Here is a 19,663-nt window from a genome sequence, read left to right on the forward strand (position 1 = left end):
GACCAATTTTCAATTGGCAGATTATCCGGGACCCCCTACGTTCCTTTGGGGAATTCCTTGCACGTGCATGGTAGGATTGTGAAACATGGAAAATTCAATACAGCAGGTATGACTTCTTCAGTTAATTTTTTACCCGCCCTCTTTCTCTTGGATAGTTTCCGAAGTATTGGCATCCGAAAGTCATTTTCCCACGCTTTCGGCACCTTGCAGATCCGAAACTATGTCCGATAGCCGAAAGTTCAAGAGAACTTTTTTTCTTGTCTCATATATAATCTAAGTAAACTGAACAACCTGTCTGCACTCTGAGTTAAGAATCTTACGATAAAATTTTATATGTTGAAAGAAAAAATTATCGTGGCAATTCATAAAATGGCGCATGAAGCGAGGTTCGTTCCATAACTAACATTGATCATTCAATTCTTCATTATTTTTTTTGTATATACAGGGTGTTTCCAACAACAGCGACAATGTTTGGAAAGTGATTCCTGACACGAAGATAAGACAAAAACTATAGACCAACCTGGGTTGCACAAATGGTTCCTTACGGAATTATAGGCTGCCGAAAACAAGAGAAGATGAACTTTAAATGTCTATAGCTCCAATACTATGCTATGGAATCTACCTTAGTCGGGCCAAGACTTCACTTAGGAATCAATATGTGCGCTATCCAAAAATACATGTTTCAGAATCCTAAAGCAACTCACGAAACAATTTTAATAGAGGCAGTTTGGCTACTGGCATATAATTTGAAGCACTCACAACTACCTGTATAAGAATTATTGCGGAAGTATCACAGGATCCTGAAACATGTATATTTGGATAGGACACATACTAGCTCCTAATTGAAGTCTTGACTCGACTACGGTAGGTCTCATAGTTTTGAAGCTAATGATCTTTAAAGTTCATTTTTTTCATGCTTATAACTTCGAAAGGAAGCATTTATGCACCCAGGTTGGTCTACAGTTTTTGTCTTATCTTGGTGTCAGGAATCAACTCCCAAACGTTGTCGGTGTTGTTTTGAAACACCCTGTATAAATGATTGGAAGCTAATGACAATACAATGTTTCGAAGTAGAAATTTTGTTCAGAGTCAATAACTTTGTTTTGTATTGTCTTAAGTTAAGTTAAAGTTTTATTACGTGAGCTACGTTACATTGTGTATATATACGTCTGAATTTTTGGTTTTCTCTCCGTTACGTGTGGGACATGGCGATCCGTTGCATTGGACCAATTAGTTCAGTTCTCCGCGTAATCAACAACGAACAAGAAGCTATTATAATTTAATTCCAGAAGATATCTATCTCTTTTCAACTATGAATACAAAATGCTTTGTGTAATATGTAGATGGAAGGGCTCATGCAGATGACAAGAAATGACATCATAAAACAGTAAATGGCAAGATAATTCATCTTAGGTTTGAAGTTATTGTTGTTTTACATTATTATATTTTTTATAAGTGCAATTTTATTCCCAACCGATCATGAGCGGGCTGCAGAAAATAACGCCTCCACTGGGACCATAAGCATTCATTATTGGTAGTATCATTGGGAGGTGGGTATCAGGATTTATATAGGGTGTTCAGAAAGTAACTATGCAGTTCATAACTTGCCGTATTGTATTTTCCATAAACAACTTTAAACAACTGAAATTAACTCGAAGTTAAATTTTAATGTCATGGAAGTTATAAAAGATGCTGGAAGTGATTCCCTTGCACTTGAAGACACAGTTGCTCACACTTCTGCATGTTCTTGAAGACGTTGTGCAGAACATCGTAAGTGATGTTCCGAATATGACGTGTCAGTTCAGCTTGGAGTCCTTGTATGGTGTGCCTATTGCCTTCATAGGCCTTTCCCTTCAACGTACCCCATAGAAAGTAATTCGGTGGAGTCAAGTCGGATGAACGCGGAGGTCAGAGTTCTCGAGAGATGATGCGGTCACCGAAGAGATCCTGTAGAAAGCTCACCGCCTTTTGGGCGGCATGTGCAGCCGCCCCATCCTGCTGAAACCAGGCATTCTCAATTTCGTCCTCATTCAGTTCACCTAGGAAGGGCTCCAGAATGCAGGTGCAGTACCGTTCTGCATTTATGGTGTCCTGAAAGATGGGCCCAATGATGCGTTTACGAGTCATGGCGCACCAAACACCAAACTCTCGATCATGCAGTGGGAACACATGAAATTCATGCGGATTCTCCGTACTCCACACACGACTATTCTGGCTATTCACGTAACCGGAGAGGTGAAGCCATGCCTCATCCGTGAAAAACGTTTTGTCAAGAACCCCTCACCATTGTCCTGCAGGAAGGACGGGAACCAGTTGCAAAAGTTCACACGCGCCGGGCGATCGGTGTCCCTCAGTTCATACGCGACCGAAATTTTGAACAGATACATGGACAGTGACATCCGGAGAATCTTGTGAGCGGAACCCATGGACACGTGGGCCTGCTGAGCTAGTCGTCTAACCAATTTCTTTGTACTTAGCAGCATCACGTCTTGCACCTCTGCCCCCTTCTCTGCGGATGTGGCTGTGGATGGCCTATCTGATTTTGGAGCACTATGAATGCTTCCGGTCTTTCGAAACTCCGTAGGGCATTGCGGTTAGGCATCTTCATTCCTGGGATCTTTGCTGCAAATAAATTTTCTACTGCTGAGGTAAACTTGTTGTCATTGCGGAAGACATGCTCCACAAGAAACACTCTTAACTCAATCGTCAGCATGATGACCTGGATCCCAATGATGTCACACAAGACGTTGGTCATCAATCAAACCTGTGAAGAAATACAAATACCTAGTCAAATATGGTTCAAGTATGGTTCAAATATGTTAAACAATGGAAAATGTATTACTAATTGACAATCATATCAATCATCACTTTGCACACCATAACATAGCACTGCATAGTTACTTTCTGATCACCCGGTATATTTATCTGGTTAGGGATATACAAGAAAGTTACCTGAGCATGGTATGTAATATACAGTATATGACGAAATGAATGCAGGTAACAGAACACAAGAATATGTTATGTTAGTTGTGACGATGGTGTTAATCTTCTGCTCTGGGTCTACTCAGAGCGTGTTTAGTTAGAAAACAAAGGAGTGCATTCATGAAATTATGTGCAATGATGAATGAATGGCTACAAAGTATATACAACGACAGGGGTTATAGTGAGCGTCGGCGGTGGCATGATCGTGTTCATGGATAACAAGAAAATGATCTAACGGTGAATATACGTAACATAGTAGAGCTGGAGTCTGGTCTAAGAGTTCATGGAGAATCGCAAGAGCGTCCGCTATGTGGTGTTGAATGTAACGAGAGCGAAGACTGTACAGATGTGGTAAGAGTGTTGCTATAGATGTGCAACGGTAGACCTCTTGTGCTGGCGTCCGTGGTAGTACGAAATAAGACATGGCATTCCAGGACTTGTAGCTTATCATAAAACTTATGTGGGGCCATAACCATGCGACATGTCCATGCATAAGAGCAGGATGAACAAAAACGATATATGTATAAAGAATAAGTTTGGTGTTAAGACCCCAGTTAGTGCCTTTTAAAGTCCGTAACAAGTTGATGCGACGACGAATATTAGCTTGTAAATTCAAGAGAGATGTTTGTCTAAAGTGACATCAAGGTACTTCTCGCTATTTTGTAATGTTAATGGTGAACCTAGTAATGTAAGATGCAAACGGTCTAAATTTTGTGCTAAGCAGTACTGGTTTCGTTTAAGGTTTGGATGGATTTAATTTAAGTTTCCAATTTAGACACAAACTGACGAGTTTATCAATTGCTGGTTGTAATGCTGAGTTTGTTCGATCCACTGAAGAACCTAAAGCGAGATATATATATATTGTGGCAGGACTCGTTTTTCGAGTTAATAATTTTGTATATTTTCAATTTTATTTTAATGTTTACGTTACATGAATCGTATATTAAGGTTAAGGTGATTGAATGTTATGTATGAGATATAATGCAAGCTGCACAATGTTATAATTCCAGAATCAGCATATTGTTGTAAAGAGAATGTTAATAAAATGTCTTCGTCGAGAGTCTGGCAATGCAGGAAGGTAATGCAGACAATGCGTCTATTCTCGCATTAGCCAGATTCTGTGCATTGTACAAAGAGAATCTGTAAGATTTCACAAATTTCACGAAATCACGGATATGCGGAAATTGCTTAGAATCAAGAAATCAGAGTGTGTCGAGAGTTGCAGTTTTTGAGTCTTGACACATGGAAGGAATTTGTTTTCCATGTGAAAAGGGGTCGCACGTGCCGACAAGCAGCCGACAAGCAGACGACAAGCAGACGACAGAGGTTGGACCAAGCTCAACAAAACCAGAGGATGAGAGAGGTTCAGGATCAGTTCTTGGAGCCCAATTTGATCAGTGGTGATCAGTCCTTGGTGTCTTGAAGATCAGTCCTTGGAGGCCAATTAGATCAGTCCTGGAAGACCAATTTGATCGAGTCTTGGAGATCGGTTCTTATGATCAGTCAGGAGAAGTTGAATTCAGTCCATGTTTAAGTTTTGGAGAACTTAGTTAAAATCGCCAGACAGTCAGATGACAGCCAAAGGAAAGTCATCGTAATCTACATAATTTGTATCACGTAGAACGTCTAGTCCAGAGAAGCAATTGAGAGGATTCCATACCTCAATGCTCGTCCTCACCGTCCAGCACTAAGGAGTATCATCGTAGAGGAGCTACGTCCGACATCAGGTCATCGTTGGAGCGACACCAGAATTTCCAGGTATGTGTTACACCTACTCAGGGCTCAAAGGCTCAATACTCGACCATTGCAATACTCGTCTGGCAAACGTTCCTAATATCCGTTATTAAAAGCATCACGAAATCTTACAGTCAAATCTTACTTATGAGAAATATAGTGATATCAATTTAATGAAGTTAACGTTTTCTTATTTGTATTTATCCCCATTTGGTAAACCTCTCGCATATGAATATTAGATCTATCCCACTCATTCTAGATGGTGAGTGGAAGGCATCCAGTTACACTCAAAATTGCATCCCCAAACTAGGCACTGAGTGGCTGGGTTGTCATGGTGGAGATGCTGGGTACGGTGGAGTCATGGTGGAGCTACGTATAATTTAGTGCTATATTTATGGTAGAAAAAGACTGAAAACACGAGTTTTTAAGTGTGAAATAGAATCTCCGAGTTATGGTTAGAGGGATTTCACACATAGTTAAAGTTATAACGGTCATGCACGAGAATTACTGAGAAAGTAGCAAGTGTGCTCGACACAGAAAGAACAAAATGAGACTGCTTCAAAAATATGCGAATTTTAGGACGCAAAAAGTATAAGCAGACACAAGATAGGAATATTAATTATTTAAATAACTATAATAAATGTAATTTTCTACGAATTTTAAGTAGGCCTATCCCGACTTTATCTATTTCTCGTCTATTTCAGATAATATCCAAAAACGAAGGAAATGGACATCAATACAATATTATTATTAATATCAGCGTTAGTTTTAGGAAGTGTATTAGTTGTAATAGTAATTATTACGTGTTATATTTTGATAAGATTAAATAAGATAGAGAGGAAATACGAAAATAGTGTAAGAAATAGTAAAAATAATGTAAGATCAAATATAGATTTAGAAGTAAGTGGTAGAGATGAGTCTGAGACTTACGTACTTTCACAAGTTTCACCACTCTACGCCACAATATTAAATAAGAATAAACCAACACTTAAAACTATGCCACAAAGCACTGATATCACTATTTGTAATAATTTGCCAGATCGTAGTAAAGCAGATTGTAGTAAGAGCACTGAAACTGAGTGGGAAAACACACACTTGTACCACATCACTACAGAAGATGAGAAACACACTAATACAGTAATGGGACACTGTGAAACCACGAAAACCGACGTTTTTCTTGAAAATTTCGACAAACACGGAAAAACCGAGTGCCCGAAAGACATTAAAAGAGAGTTTTTATCCGTGCGATGTAGTTGTGCTATAAAAACACAATATTTTAAGAGAAATAACGAAATATTTGGTAGTGCATATTAACATCCAGTGTTATCCGTACAAGAGTGACGCGCAAACAGAGTTACTGGAGCGGAAATAATCTTAACCTTGGTCGAAAAATGATGAAACAGCAGTTACCAAGTTGGAACTTGAGCAGCGTTGCAAACGCCCTGCAGCAAGATTTTATTCCCCTCAACTTTAAAATATCTGTGTTTAAATTTTATGATGAAAATAAAACAATTATATTTTCAGTTTTCTTACAGTGCTACAATAAAATATCAGTGTACTATGTTTTAATACTGTGTTAAGAGTTTTGTTTTCTAGATTTCCAATCAAATGGCAATGGAAATGAATGATGATTAACCATTACTAATACGGCCAATAAATGCGTCAGTTGGCACGTATGGACAGCAAGAGTAGTGGAAAATTTTTGTAATAAGAAACCTAAAAGCGTTGTTGCGAAGAGAGATTAACCGAGAGTATCTGTAATTGAACATATATGTAATTTTGCACAGAGTGCTTGTGCAAATGTGATGAGCAAGTAATTCACTGGAAACTCACTAGATGTCGTGAGCATATACTTTGTCAGTACATTTTGAAATTTTGTATCATATAATTATATTAATTAAGTAAATGATTAAAGATTGAAATATATATATATATCATTAATGTTTTAGGTGAAGGAATATCAATTATTGTTTAGATTACTATTTTGCAGAGTTATACATGTCTTATTTAATTTCAAATTCACATTTATGTTTTATTACTTATTTATTTTGTAAGTTGTACAGGGAGTTCATAAAAAATCGCCCTCTTACGAGGTCTACTTTGGTTTGCGAAGCAACCAAGATTTTAAGGGGGGCCATGTGGCAGGACTCGTTTTTCGAGTTAATAATTTTGTATATTTTCAACTTTATTTTAATGTTTACGTTACATGAATCGTATATTAAGGTTAAGGTGATTGAATGTTATGTATGAGATATAATGCAAGCTGCACAATGTTATAATTCCAGAATCAGCATATTGTTGTAAAGAGAATGTTAATAAAATGTCTTCGTCGAGAGTCTGGCAATGCAGGAAGGTAATGCAGACAATGCGTCTATTCTCGCATTAGCCAGATTCTGTGCATTGTACAAAGAGAATCTGTAAGATTTCACAAATTTCACGAAATCACGGATATGCGGAAATTGCTTAGAATCAAGAAATCAGAGTGTGTCGAGAGTTGCAGTTTTTGAGTCTTGACACATGGAAGGAATTTGTTTTCCATGTGAAAAGGGGTCGCACGTGCCGACAAGCAGCCGACAAGCAGACGACAAGCAGACGACAGAGGTTGGACCAAGCTCAACAAAACCAGAGGATGAGAGAGGTTCAGGATCAGTTCTTGGAGCCCAATTTGATCAGTGGTGATCAGTCCTTGGTGTCTTGAAGATCAGTCCTTGGAGGCCAATTAGATCAGTCCTGGAAGACCAATTTGATCGAGTCTTGGAGATCGGTTCTTATGATCAGTCAGGAGAAGTTGAATTCAGTCCATGTTTAAGTTTTGGAGAACTTAGTTAAAATCGCCAGACAGTCAGATGACAGCCAAAGGAAAGTCATCGTAATCTACATAATTTGTATCACGTAGAACGTCTAGTCCAGAGAAGCAATTGAGAGGATTCCATACCTCAATGCTCGTCCTCACCATCCAGCACTAAGGAGTATCATCGTAGAGGAGCTACGTCCGACATCAGGTCATCGTTGGAGCGACACCAGAATTTCCAGGTATGTGTTACACCTACTCAGGGCTCAAAGGCTCAATACTCGACCATTGCAATACTCGTCTGGCAAACGTTCCTAATATCCGTTATTAAAAGCATCACGAAATCTTACAGTCAAATCTTACTTATGAGAAATATAGTGATATCAATTTAATGAAGTTAACGTTTTCTTATTTGTATTTATCCCCATTTGGTAAACCTCTCGCATATGAATATTAGATCTATCCCACTCATTCTAGATGGTGAGTGGAAGGCATCCAGTTACACTCAAAATTGCATCCCCAAACTAGGCACTGAGTGGCTGGGTTGTCAATATATATATATATATATATATATATATATATATATATATATATATATATATATATGCTATATCACCAGCAAACTGAAGTGCATAAATTGGTGGTTCTGGTATTTGGATATCAGAAAATATAGGATGTATATCACTGGTGACAGAACAGAACCGTGAGGAACTCCAGCCTTTAGGATGAAATGATGGGATTGTGCCAGATTTCATACTAGGAGACTATATGTCTTTGCCTTGGAGTTGATTTCTATATGGATAGGCTGGAAAACTACAGGTGAAGAAACTATGATTTCTAATGTCGCTGACACGAAAGAATAAGCATTATTAGAGTGTCTTGAGGGGTCTGTTTGCAAGTGCTAGAAGAGAACCATGAAGTAAGCAATCAGAGAATGAGACTATTAACATTATTGGAGAGATTGGGATTCACTGTATTGGCGATATATTGAAGAGATCACAAATCTTATTATCATCATGCAGTTAGAGCTCATATCAGTTGAATAAATACCCTTCTGGTTTCCCAACTTGAGCATTGACACTTTACGTATTCAATCATCATCAATGTCTTTCATTCCCCTCCTGAGAGGGGCGGGCCGCTGAAGGTTACGCCTTCTCTCTGGCCAGAGGAATTACAAAACTAGTGAAACGAGAAAAGATAGATGGTTAATAGGATATGATTAAATCTGGTGGAGTATTACGTATTCAACTTTTTATATACGTAATACTTTTTTATAGAGTTATATAGGATTCATCAGTCTTCATTCTTTGAAAATTGTAGTAAGTTATGAGAAACTTGTTTTAAACAGAAGAGATAATACAGATGTGGAAGAAAAAATCACTTATATATTTTAAAACACTGATTTCTAAGATTCCTGTGCAGACTGACTCAAAAATAAGACTATGCAGAGGAAATAGTGGGATTTAATGATTTAGGCACATCTAGGGAGCCAAAATATAATTATATTCAACAAAGGAGTTAAGTTTACATTGCTCACCCCTAACTATTGACCACAGAAAAACTGTATTGGAGCATGTTTACCAACAGTTTAAATCTCCGTAGCTTGGTTTCTAGTTAACCTAGAAAGATGATTTAGGTGTCTATCTCTTCAAAAGGAATGAAATTTTCCAACGGTGTATATTTCATCCACATCGAGAGTCCCGTAGCGGAAAAGTAAGGAAGAAAGTTTGGAAGTTTTAGTTCCCCTTCCCCTCAACATTTGGAGGGGGAAATTTCCCCCCAAAGTAGCTACGAGCGTAAAAAAGTGGTATCTATAAAGGTAAATGAATGTATTAACTAGTGATACCTTGTGTATGGCCTTGAACTTTTTTCTTTGTGCGACAAATAACTGTTGTCATAGTCGTGTCGCCACGTTTGGCCTAATCCTTGTTTCGCTTAACGAATTATCTGACACTTTTATAACACATAAACGATAATATTTGTGCAAGGGCGCCGATCCTTCGGGGTGCGGGGGGGCCGGATCCCCCCAAAAGCTCATGTGGGCCCCCTATTGTATTTATGAATGGGCCCCGGGTTCGATCCCAGCCCCCGCCAAGTGAACTTTGTGGAGGACAAACACCGTGTGCGTAGGTTTTCTCGGGGTTCTCCCGTTTCCTCCCACTTTCTTCATTCTACCATTTCATTCATTACTCATCATCACCGTCTCCTTTAGCCTAACCGGCATAACCGTGGGACGTAAAACTCAAAGATTTCATTTCATTTTATGAATGGGCCCTATACAATATTTGGCATCATTTGAATGCAATTGTCTTAAAATCCTAATATATATACCTTTTGCACCTGAATGCCCCCCCAAATTTACAGAGAAATTGGCGCCCTTGGATTTGTGTCCCCCATTTCAGGCGAAAAAGGATCCTCGTTTGGCCCAGTCTTGGGAAGTAACGTAACGCAAGTAACGCGTTACTTGTAACGTGTTACTTTTTAAGTAACGTTTCCTAGTAACGCGTTACATTTTTTCCAAAGTAACTGTAACGGTAACGCGTTACAAATTTTTAAGTAACGTGCCTAGTTTGCGTTACTTTTTCGAGTTACATTTCGGATGAGTAACTACAATATATGTATATTTTTTTTTCGGAAACTCTCAGAATGGAACAATGGAACATGAGCGACGTCAGTGACCGACAATTCCTGCACTGTTCGCCTTTTCCCGTTTCGCCTTATGACCTCTAGCAATGAAATTAGCATGTAAAACCTGTTATCATTTTTTATCTTAATGCAAGGCGGAACGGGAATCTCGATGTGCATTTTCCTGCTTCGCCTTACGAACTTTACGTTGGTAGGCTTGCAAATACATTCATAGATACAATTTGATTTGTTTATTTACATAACAAAATATAGTGCCACTTGCTGCTTTTGGAAGATGAGGACAGCCTCAGGGAAATCACGTGTACTGATTGTAAGCACCTGGAAGATTTTGTCTTAGATTTTGACAGCTCCAACTCAATACATTCAGTGAGTGAACTACGAGTGCAATGGTACCGGTAGTCTATTTTACTTTGAATGGTGTTGTTTTTATAAAGATGGAGAACGAAAATATTTTATCGTTCGAACATTTGAAAGAATACTTTTTCTTAAAAGCTGAAGATAATGGTGAACAGCAGTGGCGTATTTAGGGGTGGGGCTTCCGGGCTTAAGCTCCCCTCCCGAAATCTTACTATAGTAAAGTATATAAAATATCTTGCAGAATTTTCACATTTTCAGGAAAAGTTCCACCGAAACAAAATCGTAAGTACGCCACTGCTGAACAGAATTTAAAAGTAAAGTGGTGCCTCAGCGGGAAATGTTTATCAACAATTAGGGTACCATAATGAACGACATTCAGTAAGAGTTTAATATGAATAAACGGTGTTCTGATGAGCAGACCTACTTTATTGATGTAATGTTGATGGTATGTAATGTTAGGATTCTTTTAGATCAGTTTGCATATCCTAAAGTCCCGTTGATTATAGAGTTTGGTACAACTAGCTTTAAAAAGCATGTATCGATTTTAGAGTTATTGGCAATTTTGATTCACCCCCAGTTCATGTGTTCTAATTTCGTCAGTTGTAGTGTAATGTTTCTCTATATTCTATATTTTTAATTTTACATAGCAACATTGTTATTATTATATAATTAGTTTAACAAAATAATAATAAGCAACCATTTTTTCTAACTCATAGGGATGGGCAAGAGCCAAGCTAAAACTCGACTCGAATCCAAGTCGAGTTTCGAGTCGAGTCAAAAGTAATATTTTCGAGTCGAATTCCGAACTGATTCACTGTTTTTGGCGTCGAGTTTCGAGTCGAGTCGAGTTTGATAAGTGGCTCGCTCGTTTTAACTCGTTTTGAAATCATGGGCTGATTACATTGGAAAGCGAAAGCCATGAGAAATGTAAGCTAAGCAGTAATATGGAATACTTTTAGTGTTGCTCACGAGAGGGGACACTGCTCGCATATCGCCTCGTTTCGATAGCGAGACTACAAGAGATTTTTTATAACAATCTTAGCTCGGTTCGGCTTAACTAAGCCGATGGCTCGAGCCGGCTCGCTTGGGGTGAACCATCGGCTCGAGCTGACTTAGTTGGGATAAGCCATCTGCTCGGTTCGACTCAACTGAGCGAAGGGGTCTAACCCACTCGGTTGGGTGAGTTGTTGGCTCAGCTCACATCTCGGTTTGAGTCGATAGTGAATGAGATGTGAGCCGATCTGCTTAAGTCGTTGACAATTCTTAACCCGGGCCGAGCAGTTTTGAAGATATTTGGCCAGTGCCCTATAACTTTTAACAACGTTTGGCTCGAGCCCGAATACTCAACCTAGACACTCAACCCAAATTCAGAAGCTCGTGAACAATGTCCTTGACTCCTAAACTTCACGACTACCGAGGTTGGCAATCAACTACTTTTTTAGTATTCATATATAAACCGCCTATCTTTTATGTTTATACACAGTGTTATAATAATAATAATAATAATAATAATAATAATAATAATAATAATAATAATAATAATAATAATAATAATAATAATAATAATAATAATAATAATAATGATAATAATAATAGAAGAAGAAGAAGAAAAAGAAGTTGTAGTAGTAGTAGTACCATTGATGATAATTATATTGTCTATGTAAGATACTTGAAGAGAGTGGGATACGGACAAAACCTCGCGGCCGAAACCTCGCCGCCCAAAACCTTGCGGGACAAAATCTCGCTGGGCCAAAACCTCGCGTGGCCAAAACCTCGCCGCCCAAAACCTCGCGGGACAAAATCTCGCCGGGCCAAAACCTCGCGTGGCCAAAACCTCGCCGCGAATGAAACTTTTCTTTAAAATTTAGTCAATGAATTTCTTAATATGCAATTCCACATTACAAATAATAATAATAATAATAATAATAATAATAATAATAATAATTATTATTATTATTATTATTATTATTATTATTATTATTATTATTATTATTATTATTATTATTATTATTATTATTATTATTATTATTATTATAGTGATACAAAACATAGTGTGCGTGGACTTTCTCGGGTTATTCCCCTTTCCTCCCACTTTCTTTATTCGATCATTTCCTTCATCCTGGTCATCTACGTCTCCTTTAACCTACAGGACATAATCAAGGGACGTCGTAAAAACTCATATATTATTTCATACTTTCATAAATATTATTAGATTTTTGTTAAAATTTTAAGTTTTTGGATGTTCCAAAGTTCACGAAACTAACCTCGTTAGTTGTCATTACTTTCCTTATGCAGACTTTCTTTCCCTATAACCAGATTTCCCTATATTTAAAAACATCCTGTCGCCCTACCTTCACATTGAAATCCTCTAATACAGAAATAGAATTTTCATATGATATCGCGAGACTTGGTCAAATACCCGTGATACTTCTTCTGAAACAGCGTCTTTTATACCGTCATCCTTATCATCTGTTGGAACATTTACATTTTGGTCAGGCGATATTTTGGGGCGCGAGGTTTTGGAAGATGAGGTTTTGACAAGGCGAGGTTTTGGCCCGGCGAGATTTTGGTCCGCGAGGTTTTGGCCAGGCGAGGTTTTGTCTCGCGAGGGTTTGAGCGGCGAGGTTTTGGCCAGGCGAGGTTTCGGCCCGGCGAGATTTTGGACCGCGAGGTTTTGGGAGGCGAGGTTTTGGCCAGGCGAGGTTTTGGTCCGCGAGGTTGACGCCGCGAGGTTCTGGCCGCGAGGTTTTGTACCCAAACCGAAGAGAGTACTCGAAACTATACACCAGATTTGACTCGACTCGACTCGAAACTCGACCCGAATTCGAGTCGAGTTGGAGGAAATTTTTCAAGTCGATTTCTCGGGTCGAGCTCAAAGATGTCTGTTTCTAGTTGAATCTTGTTTCAAAGAAAACTTGCTCGAATTCACTCATGCCCATCCCTACTAGTAACGCAGTATGGCATTTTAGTCAATGTTAAATTACATTAAAATGTTCATATAGTTGTCAAATAAAAATTTGTCCTTGCATTTACATAAATCGATTCAGAACGTGCAATAATAATAATAATAATAATAATAATAATAATAATAATAATAATAATAATAATAATAATAATAATAATAATAATAATAATAATAATAGCGGTAGTAATAGCAGTACGGAAAACTGAAGTAATAAGATTTTTTCCACATATTTAAAGTTTCGGACCTAAAAGTAACGCGTTACTTTCGAAGTAAAGTAACAGTTACTTATTTGAGGCAAGTAACGCGTTACTAACGCGTTACATTTTAAGAGAAAGTAAAGTAACTTGTAACGCGTTACATTTTTACAAGTAACTTACCCAACACTGGTTTGGCCTAATCCTCGTTACGTCTAAAATGGCCGACAATAAGAAAAAATCGTGGAAATTCAGCAAGAGGGAAATTCCCTAGTATATGAAGAATTAAGAAATGCAAAATATATAGATTGATATTATATTAACTGTTTTCGAGGAATTAGGATTACCAAAACTCCTTTATGTATTTACTATGACCATGTATATATACGAATATATATATCGTATATATATCGACACGTTCTCTATCGATCCAAATGATTTATGGTATGGATTCCAAATATTAAGAATATATTTCATCTCAGCTTCATTCTTCTATTGAAGGCAGAAGTAGTAAGAACTAGTACAACTTCCGGTTTCGATATTGATCCCTAAATATTAAAAATCGTAAGAAATAACGAGAAATCGTTTTTGATGAGAATTCAGTTTCCGATAAACAGATTGCATGTCTCACATTATCACTCTATTGCTACCGGAAGTTATAAATATATTTCCGGTTTCAATATTGAATCTGCATAATTTGGAAATCTACAGTAATTTAACAATGTGAAAAGAAACTGACATGTAAGAGAACAAGGTATAAATGTTTTCATAACTTTGCTTACTGCACCCAACACCAGTAAACCTTAGTCCAGACGGCCACTCAACTGAATAAGGGGTTCAGCCGGATAGTAGTAGACAACGTTTGCTTCATCGTATGGACTTCAGAAGCCCATAACCCACAAGGTTACTACTTGTCGTTATACGTCACTGCGGTTAATGTCTTACACTGGCAACAGAATGCCGTGAGTAGACCATAAAAACGAGTAGCATGGTGCGATGAGTCTCGATTTCAATCTCATCACGCCGATAGTGATCTATAATTTGGTGCCAGCCCAACGAAATCATATCAGGTTGGAATTGTATATACAAAATAATGGAGACTCCATGTTGATTTAGAGTGTTTTTCTGTAAGCAATGTTTTGGACTTTTGGTACCTACTATTCACCCGTATTGTATCGAAGTACGAAGATCTCCAGTCAACTATATTTTTATTTATTTCTGTCATACGAGTGGAAGTAGAGTGTACCAGCAGGAAAACCACCCTCGTAACAGATCCCGGTTGGCCACCATCTGTTTGGAGGAGCATTCAACTTCTTCCTGCTGAAACAACCACCGAGAAGCCCGGATTTCAATCTCATTGTACATCTCAGAGACTTATGCTATGGACATTCTCAATAGTATATGAAACGAGTGGAAATTCAACTCAAAAGTTGTAATTTCAAAAATAATAATAAGTATTGAAATATGTTTTTCTTCCTTCTTCGTTCTAGGAGGAATATGTTTTCCTTCCGCATCTAGCTCGAAATACAAATTCGAGCTATATTTACAAATTTCATACAAATTATAATTACAATAGGATCACAACAGGATCCCTTATAATGCATTAACAGTTTCAAAAAAGCATTGAAACTGGGATGAAATCCTCTGAGAGATCAGCAAAACATACAATAAAATAACTTTTGCATCATAAGAAGAAACACACAAACTATATTTCCTTTAACATACCGATTACCAGTACCATTTGACAATATCAGATATTTGGAAACAAACTGCAAACTAAAAGTTACTTTTGAACAGCACTCACCTTTAAACAAAATTAGTAATAGGTGTAACTTGTTTTTCTCTCATCTCAAACATGGCCACTATATATTCTGTGAGGGCATTAATATTCTCAAAATGGAACGGAAAAATAACTACAATTGTCGAAACATTTTTCCAAAGCAAATAGTGCTATTACAAATTAGTTATGGGAAAACTAATTTGCATTTCTCAGTTATTCACATAGTAGGGAAGATTTTTTTTTTTCGGAAAATTTCCCTCCAGTTTTATCTCTACGATTTTTTCATAGTCTGCTATTTTAGGTAAAACGAGGATTAGGGCAAACGAGTATCCTTATTTCGCCTAAAATGGCGGACACAAATCTTATCTTTTATATGTCATAACAGTGTCAGATAATTGGTTAGGCGAAGCGAGGATTAAGCCAAATGATGCAACACCTGTCATAGTCCCACAAACTTCGAAACAATGTATTTTTCCCAATTTTTTGATTTTCTTTTTTTTTCTTTGACGGGTTGGGCACGGGGAGCACAAAAATTACCTTATTGGAATTTGTGTCTAATAAACTTTCCAACGAGGTATGGCTTATATCTCTGTGACAATTAGGGGCGTCGCGTCGCTAGAGCTGCCAACGTCAGGATAGACCAAAATAATTCGAAAAATATGTACAGGATGATTCTCGTAGAAAACACGCTCTTATTTTTTTTCTCACTTGATATTGAACATTCATTTTTTACGTGATTGTGCCCAATGTCTAGCGTACACGTGAAAATATTTTCTTGCGTACTATAAGTAACAGCGTTGGAAACCTCTCACAAGTTAAAAAAAAAAAAGAAAGAAAGAAAATTCTTCTTCTTCTTCTTCTGCTTCTTCTTCTTCTTCTACAGGTTTGGCACGAAGGGGACATAAAAGTTATCGTGTTGGAATCTATGTTTCATAAACTTTACAACGAGGTATAGTTCACGTTCCTGTCACAATAAGATGGGGTATTAGGGCCGCAAACATAGAGGTCTAAGAGTTTCTTGAAATCCCTGACGGTCATGAAAAGGTAAGCTTACAGTATGACAAATAATTTCCCACAAAAGTCAACACAAAGGGTAGTTTGCTCAAGAGTTTTCTTCGGATAAAATGATCAGAACATGACTTATTACAATATCGGTCCTATTTTCAAAATAATAACGGGTTTCTTAATAACTACAACATGACATTTCACTATAAGAAATGAGAAAAAGAGAGAAAAAATACAGTGTGGCATCCAGTACTATTTATTCGTCATGTAGGAGTCATTAAGTACAGGGTGGCCCAAAAGTAGGTATATACCCCTGCATTGATCAACTATAACATTCTATTTTATGGATTTATTTGCTTCGACTATTCCGCGGTTAAGTTATAAGTAAAATGACGTTAAGAACAAGTAATAAAGAACCTAGATCTGCCTGTTTGATAACAATAAGAAATGATACAAAATATGCGACGGAATTGTATTCCTAATTTTGAGACACCCTGTATATAAATTCGTTGAAATCTCTAATTAGCTTTTTTTATAACTATCACCGAAGTTTCTTCTCTTCTACCGTGGCTCGAAATAAATAAATAAGTAAATAAAAACGAGGGAAAAAGAGAAAACTAGCAAACTGTTAGGTTCGTTCTCAACTTAGCCTATGGCTTATATTCACAGCATAATATTAGTTATTTCGCACTCTCCTAAAAGAATCACAATCAACTAACTCTATAGTCCCATGCAGATATGAAAAAAGACACCTTACCCTCAAAAAATTCCTTCAAAAGGTTTCTCAACGGTTTTTCTATTATCAAGTGTGCTGAATAATATATTAAAAGTTTACCAAAATTTCACTACCGGAAGGGTCCAATTTTCAAGATGGCATCCAAAATGGTCCTTAACTCTTTTACAATCAAGCTATTTTACAATAGCTTCATTCAAGTAGCTATTGGATCATCACTGTTTATCCTAGGATTATGGTTCGTACATCATTTTCTTCAGAATGAAACAGGCTTTCGAGTGGTGTCATCCAAATGTGTGCATGACGTACGTGGACAGGGAAATTGAGTATAATTCGAGACATTTTCCTCTAAATATTCCTTTTCAAAAGTTTTGTGCCCTCTGAAGCGGCCCTGGGTAAGAATATACGATCCCAATGTTTCTAGAGAAGTACTAAGTGATATAGGCTATGTACGTGCCAAATTACATTATGAAATCTTTAATAGTTACGACGGAATAAAGTATTTACCAATATCCTACTCTGTGAATATACTAACCAAGTACACAGAGAAAAATCTGTTTTCTAGACAGCGGCATATTGTACAAATATACGGTATCCTCTTGCTTACTATAGAAATCAGTACGGAGCATACGTTATCCGTATGCTACATAGGCACTGCCATTAGATGTTATATACGCCCATTTGTATGTGAGATCCTGACCGCCTACATTGTTTCATACAGAAAGTACGTATATATAGAACACTTATACAGAAAGTATTATAAATCATGCTTTTTCAGTTATACGTCTGCTGTACGTTAAGTCCAAAAACTACAGGAATTACGCATGTAACCTATCTTTTTAAGTACGCCACCTACATTTTTTTAATCTCAGTGTATATAAGTGACAATAAATAGGACAAAACATAAAAGTTTCTAACACAGTATTATTAGTCCAGGTATCATCATTCGTACCTCGTTATTTTCAGAATGAAGCAAGCTTTCTTCTGGTATCATCACCATGTGTGCATGATGTACAACTTCGTCAGAAGGGAGCTGAAGGAGTCAACAAAGAGAGTTCGGAAAGAGGAGATAAGTTATTAATTTCAGCACGAGAAAGAATTTACTCAAAGTGTAGGCAGACCTACATCAATCCAAGACACTAAAAGTAATCAACAAAAAAGATCTGAGCCACAAAAAAGAAGTTCCAGAGTATCTGAAGGTCCTTTTAACAGCTAAACAGATTGTCTCTTCTGTGGTATTACAGTTACATCAGGAAGTGCTGGTATTAGTTATGTGAAGACAGAAGTATTTGTGAACAGTATTATTGAGTGTTGCTATAGTCGTTTAGATGAATGGGCGAGTACCGTGAAAGGAAGAATAGAATATTGTGGACATAACCTGCACACCGCTGACTATACCATTACTCTTTTAGCAGCATTTTTTCCCTGGGCTTTGCATACCGCTACAGTTCCAGGAACAAGAGGCGAAACGTAGTAGGCCTGTCCGACCCAAAAACAAAGATCAAGAACAAGCATTTTTGAAAATTTTCTCCTATCTAGAAAATAATGACGATGAGTAATTGACAGTTTCACACTTACAGGACAAAATGAAGGAATTTCTGGAAAGAGAAGGTTCAGAACAATTTGGAAAGAGTTACATCGAAGAAAAGTCAGTGGCGGCTAGTGTTAGTGTTGCAGCGTTGCGTAACGCCCAAAGTATTTCAAGAAAACAATATTATTATCAATAGTAGTAAAGAACAGAAAAAAATATTTTTAATACTTGCATATATACACTTTAAATAACACATTTTTTACTTCTGTAACTGTCTGTTCCGTTAATCCGTTTTGAAAAGGGAAAAATAATCCGTCACAGAGTCTCTAATTTATATTGTGTTGCAGCGAGCGTACAACGACCAGATTCCTTCAGCGCGGCAATTGGAGCAAATGTTAAGTCTCCTTTCCCCTATCTCAGAAGTTAAAGGGACTGGGCGTTGCAGTGCTTCTGCAACACATCTCGGTTTCCAGTGAACGAGAAGGTTTCTCGCGCTAAATGAGATTTTTGAATTTTCTTTCACTAGCAATGAATAAATGGAATTTGTTTTTATGCATTCATATTTTTACATTACGGGACCATACTGAAGCAAATCAATATAATAATAATTTAAAAAAGTGATTGAAGAATTACAAAATGAGAAAGAAAATATCTAGTAGAGCAGAAAACGAATGAAAGTAGACCCGAATTTACAAGTTAATTCTTAGCTTATATTGATAATGAAGGCTTCTTCTACAGTAATTTGTGAATCAAATATTAATAAGTCAGTATGTAGAATCGCCCCCCCTCCCTCTGTGGATAGTATTTTAGTATAAACATATTTCTTTTGTAAAATAAGTATATTTTATACTCTTGATAATTTCCACATAAAACTGTATGATGAGGAACGCCACATTGAATTTGGGACTAGTTAGCAATGCTCAGGGGCGTAGCCACGAGGGGGTC

Source organism: Thermobia domestica, chromosome 13 (genome assembly GCF_964235325.1).
Source record: "Thermobia domestica chromosome 13, izTheDome1.hap1.1, whole genome shotgun sequence".
NCBI classification, from domain to species: Eukaryota; Metazoa; Arthropoda; class Insecta; order Zygentoma; family Lepismatidae; genus Thermobia; species Thermobia domestica.